The following is a 15,000-nucleotide window of genomic DNA, read 5'->3' on the forward strand; positions in this document are numbered from 1 at the left end:
TCGTTGAAGACTGCGAATTACGGCTCCTAAACGCATGAAACAAAAATCTGCGCACGGAACAAAAAGTGGGAAAATGTGCCAAAAGTATTAACATGAAGAAAATAATTTTTCTACTTGCGAATCCTTTACGTGTGTTTGTGAAAACATTTTTTTCAGTTTGCGAAACATTTTTTTTTAGTTTGTGTAACATGATTTTATGGAGTTTTGGCAGTAATTTCCCTCCATATGCATCTTCTTAGTCCTTTTCGTACCTTTTGTATTGAGAAACTGGAAATACGTGATGCACCATATTGTAACTATTGTTCAAAACCATAACCGAATTCCATCCGGCAGACATCATTTTTGGTAACATTTTTGGCGTAAGTCATTAAAGCTGCCCATTGAAGTCCTTATACCTCGGCCAGGAGGTTATGTGCACGCCGTGGTTCGTTTGTTGACTAGTTAGTTAGTTTGAAACATAACTCAAAAAGTTATGGGCGGATTAATTAAACTTTCAGGAAATGTCAGAAGGGGGAACAAAAGAACACCTGATTACATTTTGGGGGTGATCCGTTGCCTTACGTTAACCTTACAAGACTTCATTTCTCTCTCTCTCTCTCTCTCTCTCTCTCTCTCTTTCTCTCTCTCTCTCTCTCTCTCTCTCTCTCTCTCTCTCTCTCTCTCTCTCCTCTCTCTCTCTCTCTCTCTCTCTCTCTCTCTCTCTCTCTCTCTCTCTCTCTCTCTCTCTCTCTCTCTCTCTCTCTCTCTCTCTCTCTCTGTGTGTGTTCTTGTATTTGTACCCTTCTTGAGACAACAAGGAAAAGTACCTTCCATATGAGGAAGTTAGAACCGAAGTCATGGTCCCAATACGGAAAACCATTGCATCTAATAGAGAGCCAAATACTAGAGTCCGTGAACATTGCTTCAAAGTCAGGATTTTTTTGTTGATTTAATGTGCATACAAAAGTAAACATTGACAGGTGCAAAGGCAGCAATATATGATAAAACAAGACGGCAGCCAAAGAAGAACTTCCCTATCCATCCTCGAAAAAACCCGCCAGGTGAACAGCTGATTTTACGACTTACGGTGCTGACGTAACAACCCGCGTCCCATATGTGACCATAGGATGAACAAATACACTAACGTACTAAGACTATAGTGGCCATTAACAGTTAGCTTCTACAGCTGGGTTGCCCAAAGTGCGGCACAGGGGCCATCTGTGGTCCGTGACTTGTTTGTCATCGGCCTTAAGCACATTACAAAAAACAAAAAATAGAGATCTCATTTGCGGTGAAATTTGGTGGTGAAATCTATCAAAATTAGGGTGGTCAAACTGACTGTGTGTCGGTTTTAAAAGTGCTCCCCCTCTGGTCAACATATGAAATAACAAGTGTGTGTAAAAATTTTAAGTGCTCCCCCTCTGGGCAACACATGTAATAACAAGTGTGTGTAAGAAATTTAAATACGCCCCCTTTGGCCAACATTAATTAACAAAAATAAATATGTACATAGAGACAAACTGTAACAACTTGAATTAAATAATGAAGATTAAAAACCAATTACAAGCAAAACATTTAAAACATTTTTACTAAAAGCTTACCTTTTTTATTTTTGCATAGTATGTATATAGTATTAATGTTGTAAATGCAAATCTTTATTTATCTAGAAAGGGTGGTCCTAAAGAGGTAGGCATTTTTTGGAGGTCTCAAGAAGGTAACAAATACAAGAGTGTGTGCGTGCGTGTGTGTGTTTGTGTGTGTGTGTGCATGTCTAGCGGCCCTATCTCCACCCACAGAGACAAAGAGATTGGATGACTGACAAGAGGTTTCACTCCGTTTATTTAATCCCGCTATAGACCAAACGCACCCAGGTGCTGACACTGACGCAAAGAGCGAACCCTCTTGCAGCCTGCTTGGAAGCGACAAGTGCACAAAACAAACACACGTGGCAGACATGGCAAGTTCATTTGTCCTTTGATTAATTTCGTCTGCCAGGAGGTTATGTATTCATCGCTGGGGGTTGTCTGTTTGCAACGTATCTCGAAAAGTGATTGATGGATTTTGATGAAACTTTCAGGAAATGCCAGAAATGCGATATGGAACTGGTGATTACATTTTGGAGGAGATCCCGATCACTGTTTGGATCGAGCAGGTTTGAAAATGGGGTTTCCTTTATTTTTCTTTGCACTTTGAAGACCCCTGTATTATATAGTAAAGTGAATTCATGACAACACAATGCATACTTGTTTATTTTTATTTTTATAATACATACCAACTATAATATACAAAATCCAAAACCAGTGAAGTTGGCACGTTGTGTAAATCGTAAATAAAAACAGAATACAATGATTTGCAAATCATTTTCAACCTATATTCAATTGAATAGACTGCAAAGACAAGATACTTAATGTTCGAACTGTAAACTTTATTTTTTGCAAATATTAGCTCATCTGGAATTTGATGCCTGCAACATGTTTCAAAAAAGCTGGCACAAGTGGCAAAAAAGACTGAGAAAGTTGAGGAATACTCATCAAACAATTTGGAACATCCCACAGGTGAGCAGGCTAATTGGGAACAGGTGGGTGCCAAGATTGGGTTTAAAAGCAGCTTCCATGAAATGCTCAGTCATTCACAAACGAGGATGGGGCGAGGGTCACCACTTTGTCAACAAATGCGTGAGCAAATTGTCCAACAGTTTAAGAACAACATTTCTCAATGAGCTATTGGAAGGAATTTAGGGATTTCACCATCCACGGTCTGTAATACCATCAAAAGGTTCAGAGAATCTGGAGAAGTCACTGCTCGTAAGCCGCAAGGCCGAAAATCAACATTGAATGACCGTGACCTTGGATCCCTCAGGCGGTACTGCATCAAAAAGTGACATCGGTGTGTAAAGGATATCACCATATGGGCTCAGGAACACTTCAGAAAACCACTGTCCGTACCTACAGTTTGTCGCTACGTCTGTAAGTACAAGTTAAAACTCTACTATGCAAAGCGAAAGCCATTCATCAACAACACCCAGAAACGCCGCCGGGTTTGCTGGGCCCGCGCTCATCTAAGATGGACTGATGCAAAGTGGAAAAGTGTTCTGTGGTCTGACGAGGCCACATTTCAAATTGTTGGAAACTGTGGACGTCGTGTCCTCCTGACCAAAGAGGAAAAGAACATCTCCAGACTGTTGTAGGCGCAAAGTTCGAAAGCCAGCAACTGTGATGGTATGGGGGTGTAAGGGTAATTAATGCTGAACGGTACGTACAGGTTTTGGAGCAACATATGTTGCCCTCCAAGCAACGTCTTTTTCATGGACGCCCCTGCTTATTTCAGCAAGACAATGCCATGCCACATTCTGCATGTGTTAAAACAGTGGGTGTTAAAGTTAAACTTATTATTATTAACTTAACTTAACTTTAACTTATTACACTGCCTGTAGTCCAGACCTGTCTCCCGTTGAAAATGTGTGGCGCATTATGAAGCCTAAAATACGACAACGGAGACCACGGACTGTTGAACAACTTAAGCTGTACATCAAGCAAGAATGGGAAATAATTCCACCTGAAAAGCTTCAAAAATTGGTCTCCTCAGTTCCCAAACGTTTACTGAGTGTTGTTAAAAGGAAAGGCCATGTAACACAGTGGTAAAAATGCACCTGTGCCAACTTTTTTGCAATGTGTTGCTGCCATTAAATTCTAAGTTAGTGATTATTTGCACAAAAAAAAATACATTTCTCAGTTCGAACATTAAATATCTTGTCTTTGCAGTCTATTCAATTGAATATAAGTTGAAAATTATTTGCAAATCATTGTATTCTGTTTTTATTTACCATTTACACAACGTGCCAACTTCACTGGATTTGTGTTTTGTACAAATGGTTAAAAATGTATGATTATAGAGCTGAAAGGCCGGAGTACGGGGCGTACACTCCTCCACACACCTGTGGTCCTTGTTCCAGGCACTTAAACGTGGTCGCCCTCCAGTTTCTCGCATTGGGGCTTTTCCTCCGTCATTAGCAACTAATCGCTAACAGTGGGATAAAGATACTTGGCCGTTAAACTCCTTTTTGGCTTTTTGGTCTTATGGAGCGTAGCCACCACGGCCCATCAGCTAAGAGCATTACGCTCACGCCGAGTCATATGAGCTCCTTTACGGCCAGCGTGGAGCGTAAAAACACGGTGTGTGTGTGTGTGTGTGTGTGTGTGTGTGTGTGTGTGTGTGTGTGTGTGTGTGTGTGTGTGTGTGTGTGTGTGTGTGTGTGTGTGTGTGTGTGTGTGTGTGTGTGTGTGTGTGTGGCTCAAGAATGACAGCTTAGATTCGCACTAATCTCTGCTGTTTTACCCCAAGGCAAGCCAGGTCCTTAAGCAGGGCTGAAAGTCAAACAACATTCACGACCTCCCCCCGAGGGCCCACACTGTGCAAGCCTGTGGCCACTTCATTAGGTACGCCGCGCAATCTAATGACATCCATTTCAAAAGTACTACCTTTAGCACGATAACGACACTGCTGAATTGGACATTGTTGAAGACGTATTAAGTGTGTAGTGTTTGCATTATTGTACCACAAGGTGTACCTATTATGTGGCCGTCCGCCATTAATTGGCATTCATGTAGTTAAACTTCAATTTCCGCTCTAAATCTAGTAAGCGCTACTTTAAAAAAAAAAAAAAAAAATCTTTGTTTTTATGCTACAATCAAATCATAGCATTACAAATGTGTTGTTCACAGATTATGACATCAATCAAATTTAGACATTGCGTTGAAACAAATTGTAAGAAATGGGGTGTCAAACATTATTTTCTTTGAGGGCCACATGGCAGAGAATAATTGACTATAAGTCGCCTCACTGTAATATTACACAATTGCCTACGCATTTTATTTTTAGACATTTTTTTATGTACACTGTCAAAAAACAATGTAGCGTCTACGGTAAAAAAACTGGCACCTCCCTAGCCAACATTTTACCGTAGAATATTATTGTTTTTTTTACGGTAAAATTTGATTTTTACCGTACATTTATTGTAATTGATATTATGTACAATTTAAAGGTCTACTGAAACCCACTACCACCGACCACGCAGTCTGATAGTTTATATATCAATGATGAAATCTTAACATTGCAACACATGCCAATACGGCCGGGTTAACTTATAAAGTACAATTTTAAATTTCCTGCTAAACCTCCGGTTGAAAACGTCTATGTATGATGACGTATGCGCGTGACGTCAATAGTTAAACGGAAGTATTTGGACACCATTGAATCCAATACAAAAAAGCTCTGTTTTCATCTCAAAATTCCACTGTGTTGGTGAATCTTCTGCAATTTGTTTAATGAACAATGAAGACTGCAAAGAAGAAAGCTGTAGGTGGGATCGGTGAATTAGCGGCTGGCTGTAGCAACACAACCAGGAGGACTTTGACTTGGATAGCAGATGCGCTATCCGACGCTAGCCGCCGACAGCACGGATGATCGGGGGAAGTCCTTCGTCTTTTCGTCGATCGCTGGAACGCAGGTGAGCACGGGTGTTGATGAGCAGATGAGGGCTGGCTGGCGTAGGTGGAGCGCTAATGTTTTTATCATAGCTCTGTGAGGTCCCGTTGCTAAGTTAGCTTCAATGGCGTCGTTAGCAACAGCATTGTTAAGCTTCGCCAGGCTGGAAAGCATTAACCGTGTATTTACAGGTCCATGGTTTAATAGTATTGTTGATCTTCTGTCTATCCTTCCAGTCAGGGGTTTATTTATTTTGTTTCTATCTGCATTTAAGCACGATGCTATTACGTTAGCTCCGTAGCTAAAGTGCTTCACCGATGTATTGTCGTGGAGATAAAAGTCACTGTGAATGTCCATTTCGCGTTCTCGACTCTCATTTTCAAGAGGATATAGTATCCGAGGTGGTTTAAAATACAAATCCGTGATCCACAATAGAAAAAGGAGAGAGTGAGGAATCCAATGAGCCAGCTTGTACCTAAGTTACGGTCAGAGCGAAAAAAGATACGTCCTGCACTGCACTCTAGTCCTTCACTCTGACGTTCCTCATCCACGAATCTTTCATCCTCGCTCAAATTAATGGGGTAATCGTCGCTTTCTCGGTCCGAATCGCTCTCGCTGCATTGTAAACAATGGGGAAATATGAGGAGCCCTTCAGCCTGTGACGTCACGCTACTTCCGGTACAGGCAAGGCTTTTTTTAATCAGCGATCAAAAGTTGCGAACTTTATCGTCGATGTTCTCTACTAAATCCTTTCAGCAAAAATATGTCAATATCGCAAAATGATCAAGTATGACACATAGAATGGATCTGCTATCCCCGTTTAAATTTAAAAAAATCATTTCAGTAGGCCTTTAATGGATAGTATGAGTCAAGGAGCTATTTGAGTACCTATTTAAATTTTAACACATTTTGTGGAATAATGTATCTGTTGCATTATTAGATAATATTAAAGTTTAAAAGATATATAAAACAGCATGCAGTACATGTATTTTTTTCTGTCAAAATGAATAAATGTAATGATTGACCCACAATATTTCCAGGTTTTTGCGTGCCACATAAAATGATGTGGCCCCCAGGCCTTTAGTTTGACACCTGTGACCTATAAGAACCTACAAATGCTAATGTTTTAGCATGGAAACCTCAACATTGCACATTTAGTCGACGTTTTCCCATTTACAAGTGACTCAGGATTAAGAGCTAAGGAGATAACATTTTATTGATTGAGTGATTGTACAATTTATTCATGTTTGACCCCAAATTAAATGTTTAAGCACTTAAAATGGGCAGTTATGATTATATTGTTTCAGGTAGCAGATTGACTTCCACTTAACTTTTTACAAAAAATAAAAAAAATAAAAAAATCAAATCCAGAGTTAATCAGGGGCCTAATGCCACATATAATAATTGTACAACTAATCCTATAATCACACAGATTTGAAGCAAACAAAAAAAAAATTCTGCTGACAATAATGGGTAATAAATGTTTGCTTGCTCCATAATAGGTAAATGTGCTGAGGTTCACGCTTTAGTGGAAGTGGATGGAAATCTCCAAAGGTGAAATGTCACACAACTAAAACCTGACAATATATACTTATTATCACTATCAAACTTTAACATGTTACTTTTAATACTAACATTTTTGCATAGGCCGAGAGCACTGTAGTGCTTTAATAACATGAATGTTGTCTAATAACCGTGCACACTTGCCACCTTCAGCATCCATTGCTGTGTTGGTTGTAGGGTTGTACGGTATACCGGTATTAGTATAGTACCGCGATACTAATGAATCATTTTCGGTACTATACCGCCTCTGAAAAGTACCGGTCCTGCACCCCCTTGCGCCTGCGTCGTCGTCACGTCATGACATTGCTGGTTATATGAGCAGACGAGCATGTTCGGTGGCACACAATCACAGAGTACTTACAAGCAGACACAGTGTGTAGACAGAAAAGGGAGAACGGACGCATCTTGGCGTAAAAACTAACGATAAAGGTGAAGTTATAACACTGAAACGTCCTTAGGAAGAGGTGCTTTAAGACATGGCTAGCGAGCTAGCGGCTAACGTCGGCAGTGTTTTAGCTACTTCTAAATCACTAATCCTGGTCTCCATGGTGACAAATAAAGTACGTTTCTTACAAGTATCATCCCTGCAGGACGAGGAATAGCGAAATATGCTGTACCACACACCATAGCTCACCGGCATCAAAATGTAAACAAACAGCATTGGTGGATCTACACCTAACATCCACTGTAATGATATCAAGTACAGGCACGTATCTAGTTGATACCACTATGATTACATCTATATTTTTTGGCATCAAAAAAACTTAATTTGTTTTTTTTAAATGTATATTATGTTTATAAACTCAGTAAATATGTCCCTGGACACATGGGGACTTTGAATATGACCAATGTATGATCCTGTAACTACTAATTTGTGGTATCATCCAAACTAATGTAAAGCATCCAAACAACAGAAGAATAAGTGATTATTACATTTTAACAGAAGTGTAGATAGAACATGTTAAAAGAGAATGTAAGCAGATATTAACAATAAATGAAGAAGTAGATTAATCATTAATTTTCTACCACTTGTCCTTAATAATGTTGACAAAATAATAGAATGATAAATGACACAATATATTACTGCATACGTCAGCAGACTAATTAGGAGCGTTTGTTTGTTTACTTAGTACTAAAAGACAAGTTGTCTTGTATGTTCACTATTTTATTTAAGGACTTAACTGCAATAAGAAACATATGTTTATTGTATCCTAAAGATTTTTTGTTAAAATAAAGCCAATAATGCAATTTTTTTGTGGTCCCCTTTATTTAGAAAAGTATCAAAACATTTTTAGTACCGGTACCAAAATATTGGTATCGTTACAACACTGGCTGGTTGTGACAATATTAAGAAACTGTTAGTTGGAGCTAATGTTGTTATGCACCCACTCCCTAAAGCCTCCCACTACCCCCAACGACACCTTAAGCTGTCAGTTAGTTAACTGGCTGGAGGTGAGCTCTCAACGCCCGAGCGCTGAATATGATTCTTTGTTGACTAAGAAGTAAACATATGCCCTCGGGGGTAGGAATTAGCGCGCACACTTACTCATGCATCCGTGCAAGAGTGAATAGGGTGTATTATACACCTGCGAGAGGGGGTCAAAGTCTGTCAATCCAAGGATTACGGCATTATAATAGATTATAGAATCACTCGCTCATGGCAGTCATTCACTTGGTAATCTCAATGCAAAAACGCACTCGGCGTTCCAGCCTTGTAAGAAAATGAGCCCCCTTTTTTTTTTTCCTTATTGCTTCGCCCTCTGCCAGGCCTTGCTCATTGCACAAAGGTCTTATGACAAGTCAGCTGTTGGTGACATCACAGATGCTGGATCATATGTCAGAAGCCTGACTTAACATCCCTGGCAGGGGGCCACTTCAGGTTAAAGGGGGTCTCGTAGGGCAGGAACATATGACCCCCTTTGTGAGCGTGTGTGTGTGCCATCATCTTGACAAGACACTTTCCATGTGTCCATGCCAGAAGCAGGCTTCTGTTTTTGATCAGTCTTCAGAGGCTACTGTACAATGGTTTTTATGTCAGGGCAAGAGCGCCATCTAAAGTCGTTGCTTGGAACTATCTTAAAGTAAACCTGTGAGGACAAGTGGATTATAATTAGTATATAGTTACTAACATACTTCTTCATTTCTTTTTTATTATTATTATTTATTTATTTTGGGGTTGCATCCTACTTAAATACAGAACAACTACACCAGCAGCAAATCAGACCTGTAAAAATTGTGTAATACTCATATCAATATAGTAGTTTTAAACACTTTTATATAGTAACATAATAACAAGGAAAATGTGTATTTTTATTACATTACAAGTATACAATTCATAATAATAAAATTAATTGTTAATACTAAAGTCAGTATTTTAACAGTATTTTTTTCCCCATAAAATAATATTAAAAGTAGCTTATTAAAATAAGTCACAGAACGCTTTTCTATGTTTTTTTTTGTGTGCGTGTTATTTTAAATTGTTAGTATTTTTAGAAACAAACAATGTTTGTTTTTGTATGTATTTATAAAAAAACACATACAGTACAGGCCAAAAGTTTGGACACATCTTCTCATTTCAGTGAGTTTTCTTTATTTTCATGACTATTTACATTGTAGATTGTCACTGAAGGCATCACAACTATGACACCTATGTATATATATAATGTAATATATATACCTATATATATATATATATATATATATATATATATATATATATATATATATATATATATATATATAATGTGTGTGTGTGTGTATATATATATATATATATATATATATATATATATATATATATATATATATATATATATATATATATATATATATATATATAATAATAATACCTGAGATTTATATAGCGCTTTTCTAAGTACCCAAAGTCGCTTTACATGTTAAAAACCCATCATTCATTCACACCTGGTGGTGGTAAGCTACTTTCATAGCCACAGCTGCCCTGGGGTAGACTGACGGAAGCGTGGCTGCCAATTTGCGCCTACGGCCCCTCCGACCACCACCTATCATTCATTCAACATTCATTCACCAGTGTGAGCGGCACCGGGGGCAAGGGTGAAGTGTCCTGCCCAAGGACACAACGGCAGGGTAAGAGGCGGGGAGCGAACCTGCAACCCTCAGGTTTCTGACACGGGCGCTCTACCCACTACGCCATGCCGCCCATATATACATATAATGTGTGTGTGTATATATGTATGTATATATACACACACATATATATATATAATGTGTGTGCATGTATATATATATATATATATATATATATATATATATATATATATATATATACATACACACACACATATACAGTATATAATGTGTGTGTATATATATATATACACACACACACATATATTTAATGTGTCTGTGTGTGTGTATATACTCCACCATGCAGCCCATTTTTAGTCACGTCTGGGTTGCAACTTATTGCGATGGTCGTTCCTCCCAGATGCAGACGGACAACTCCGGATGACAGCGTGAGGTAGGGGAGGATTTATTGCTCATAAATCATACACCGTAGATACAGACAAAAACAAAACTAAAGGGATGCGTGCCGATCGCAGGGGAAGCTAAGGTAACCACTTAGCACAGGAATCATAGAAGCTAAGGTAACCACTTAGCACGGGAATCATAGAAGTTAAGGTAACCACTTAGCACAGGAATCATAAACCCGGAAACCAGAATACCAACTGTTGCAAATGCAAACAAAGAAGCCAGGCCGACTGACCGGCAAAGGCAGGCTTAAATAATGCCTCTCATTAGTGCTCGGGAAACAGGTGAGCGTCCAGAACACCAATCGGAGGCAGGTGGAAATAATAAGTAACTAGGGGTGTGGGGAAAAAATCGATTCGAATTCGAATCGCGATTCTCACGTTGTGCGATTCAGAATCGATTCTCATTTTTAAAAAATCGATTTTCTTTTTTTAAAATTATTTTTAATTATTTTTTATTTTTTTTAACTAATCAATTCAACAAAACAATACAAAGTAATACCATAACAATGCAATCCAATTCCAAAACCAAATCCGACCCAGCGACACTCTGAACTGCAATAAACAGAGCAATTGAGAGGACACACAAACATGACACAGACCAAACCAAAAGTAGTGAAACAAAAATGAATATTATCAACAACAGTATCAATATTAGTTACAATTTCAAAATAGCAGTGATTAAAAATACCTCATTGACATAATCATTAGACATTTATAAAATTAAAAAAAAGAACAATAGTGTCACAGTGGCTTACACTTGCATCGCATCTCATAAGCTTGACAACACACTGTGTCCAATATTTTCACAAAGATAAAATAAGTCATATTTTTGGTTCATTTAATAGTTAAAACAAATTTACATTATTGCAATCAGTTGATAAAACATTGTCCTTTACAATTATAAAAGCATTTTACAAAAATCTACTACTCTGCTTGCATGTCAGCAGACTGGGGTAGATCCTGCTGAAATCTATGTATTGAATGAATAGAGAATCCTTTTGAATCTTGGCAAAAATCTTAGCCACACGATTATCAAATGTAATAGGAAAATTACTGACCAAACGGGCTTCATGGAAGGTCGACAATCTTCAGACAATACAAGGAAATTGTTTAATGTTATTTACTATGCTAGAAGTCTCCCTTATCCCACAGTACTGTTGATGCGGAGAAGGCATTCGACCGCATAAACTGGTCATTTATGTTTTGCACATTACGTAAATTTGGATTTGGAGATAATTGTATACAATGGATTAAGATGCTTTATACAATTCCCATGGCATCAGTCAAAACCAATAATCATATTTCAGAACCTTTTTCGTTAAAAAGAGGAGTAAAACAGGGATGTCCTGCATCTGGATTATTATTTAATTTGGTTATTGAACCCTTAGCTGCAAAAATAAGAAATGAAAATAATATTCATGGTATAAAAATTGGCTCTCAGTATAATAAGCTATTGATGTATTGTGATGACATAATTCTCTACCTGTCACATGTTAACTCCTCTCTTCACTCTATCAATAATGTCATCACTGAATATGGCTGTTTATCAGGGTATAAAGTCAATTGGGACAAATGTGAAATATTACCACTTAATAAACACTGCAAGAAATCACAAGTTCAGAACTCCAAAATTAAATGGAAAGAGGCAGAAATCATATATCTCGGACTACACATTACACCAAACCTTTATACAAGCAGAGATCTAAATCTTAAACATGTAAAAAATAAGATAGAATCCAAAATGGAACGCTGGTCACGTCTCCAAATATCACTTTAGGGTCGGGTGAACATAGTACAAATGAGTTAATTATATACTGAAAATGATGCCTGTTCTATTTAATAAAAGTTGGTTTAAGAAAATACATACAATGATATCACATTTTATATGGTGTGGTTATCTTGTACACAAGATAAAGGAGGACTACAATTACCAAACTTCTTACATTATTATATCCCCTTCGGTTGTGAACAAGCAAGCCACGTATTTCATTCTTCTGCAGATAAGGACTGGATCAACATAGAAAAAAATATGTTAATGAATTTGGACATTGATGTGGGGAGTTTATATTATATTAAAAAAATACCTAATGAATTGAGGCAGAGCCCAATAGAAGCCACCTTTAACATTCTAAAACTGTGTCAGAAATTACTAGGAATCAAGTCAATGAACTCTGTAAATCAACCGCTTTGGTACAATCCTAATACCATAATTAATAAAAATGTGGTTAAATGGACAACATGGAAAGACAGAGGTATTACTAAACCTCATCATATTATTAATAAAAACTCTTTTAAACCGTTCAATGATTTAGTTGATCAATATAATGTACCCAGAAATCATTTTTTAAATTGTATCTCTTTAAAACACGCTGTAAATAAATGCATATCCTCTGAAAGTATGTCTTTAAATAGCCATAAACTGGAAGATGCACTTTTTAATCAAGGTACATTTAAGAAATTAATTAAACTATTTTATGTAATAATAAATGAACACCACGCTAGAAATGCAAATAATGCATGTGTTCGGAAATGGATGACAGACTTAAACATTTTAGATGAAAGAGACATATCATGGAATGATATTTGGAAAAATGCCAATAAGCCCTTTAGAAGCATTAAAGATAAGCTGACTCAATTTAAGATATTGAATAGATTGTATTTTACATCTTCTCAGCTGTTTAAAATTGGTGTAGTAGATAGCAAGTTATGTATGAAGTGTCGGGCAGCCGAGGCAACTCTTGTTCATTTATTGTGGGAATGTCAGAGAATAAAAGAGTTATGGTTGAAAACAACAAAAGAAGCAATCACAGTCCTTAATATAAATATCCCAATGACACTGCAAACTTGTATTCTTGGGGATCTCCATCAATTTAGTAACGTGTCATCAAAGAGTAAAAATGCATTTCTTTCAATATGCATAATAACAAAAAGGGTAATATTAAAAAAATGGATAGATGTTGACAGTCCAACTCATACTGACTGGTATACACAAGCTATGGAGATGATATCAGTAGAAAAAACTGCATTTAGTTTAGATAATAATGAGTCATATATTGGAATATGGGATCCATTATTTAAATTTGTTTTAGCTATTAAATGAACCTAAAATATGACTTATTATATAATTGTGGAAAATATTAGACACAATGTGTTGTCAAGTTTATGAGATGTGATACAAGTGTAAGCCACTGTGACAGTATTGTTCTTTTTTTTACATTTTTTTTAAATTGTTGTTTGTAATGATAATATCGATGAGGGATTTTTAATCACTGCTATGTTGAAATTGTTACTAATATTGATACTGTTGTTGATAATATTCATTTTTGTCTCACTACTTTTAGATTGTTCCGTGTCATGTTTGTGTGTCCTCAATCGCTCTCAATTGCTCTGTTTATTGCTATTCTGAATATTGCTGGGTCAGGTTTGGTTTTGAAATTGTATTGCATTATTATGGTATTTTTTTCATTAAAAAAAAATTAAAAAAATTGCTTTTGAATCGAGAATCGTGTTAAATTGAAAAAAAATCCATTTTGAATCGAATCGTGACCCCAAGAATAGATGTTGAATCAAATCTTGGGACACCCAAAGATTCACAGCCCTAATGGTAACTAAAAACAAACTCAAGGGTGCACAAAAACAGGAACTAAGGGAGTCTAAAACTAACAGAAAATAACAAACACATGATCCTGGCCACGGATCATGACATATATAACCAGAAACTTGAGGGTTCCCGGTTCGAATTATAGCTTTCGCCATCCCAGTCACTGCCGTTGTGTCCTTGGGCAAGACACTTCACCCACCTTTCTCCCAGTGCCACATACTAACAAGAAAACATTTTTTTATTTATTTAATAAAATTAAGTTTTGACACAAAAGTCAGTGTTTTAACAGTATTTCCCCCCACCCTCGTGGGGTCTCAATGATGCTAAGAAAGGTGAGGAATCAGCCCAGGACTACACGGCAGGACTTGGTCAATGACCTGAAAAGAGCTGGGACCACTGTTTCCATGGTCACTGTTGGTAATACACTAAGACCTCATGGTTTGAAATCATGCATGGCACGGAAGGTTCCCCTGCTTAAACCAGCACATGTTAAGGCCTGTCTTAAGTTAGCCAATGACCATTTGGATGATCCAGAGGAGTCATGGGAGAAAGTTTTGTGGACAGATGAGACTAAAATTTACCTTTTTGGTCTTAATTCCACTATGCGTGTTTGGAGGAAGAAGAATGATGCGTACCATCCCAAGAACACCATCCCTACTGTGAAGCATGGGGGTGGTAGAATCATGCTTTGGGGGTGTTTTTCTGCTCATGGGACTGTACTGTATTAAGGAGAGGATGACTGCAGCCATGTATTGTGAGAATTTGGCCAAAAATCTCCTTCCCTCAGTCAGATTATTGAAGATGAGTCGTGGCTGGATCTTCCAACATGACAATGACCCAAAACACCCAGCCAGGAAAACC

Source organism: Entelurus aequoreus, linkage group LG23, assembly GCF_033978785.1.
Source record: "Entelurus aequoreus isolate RoL-2023_Sb linkage group LG23, RoL_Eaeq_v1.1, whole genome shotgun sequence".
Classification (NCBI taxonomy): domain Eukaryota; kingdom Metazoa; phylum Chordata; class Actinopteri; order Syngnathiformes; family Syngnathidae; genus Entelurus; species Entelurus aequoreus.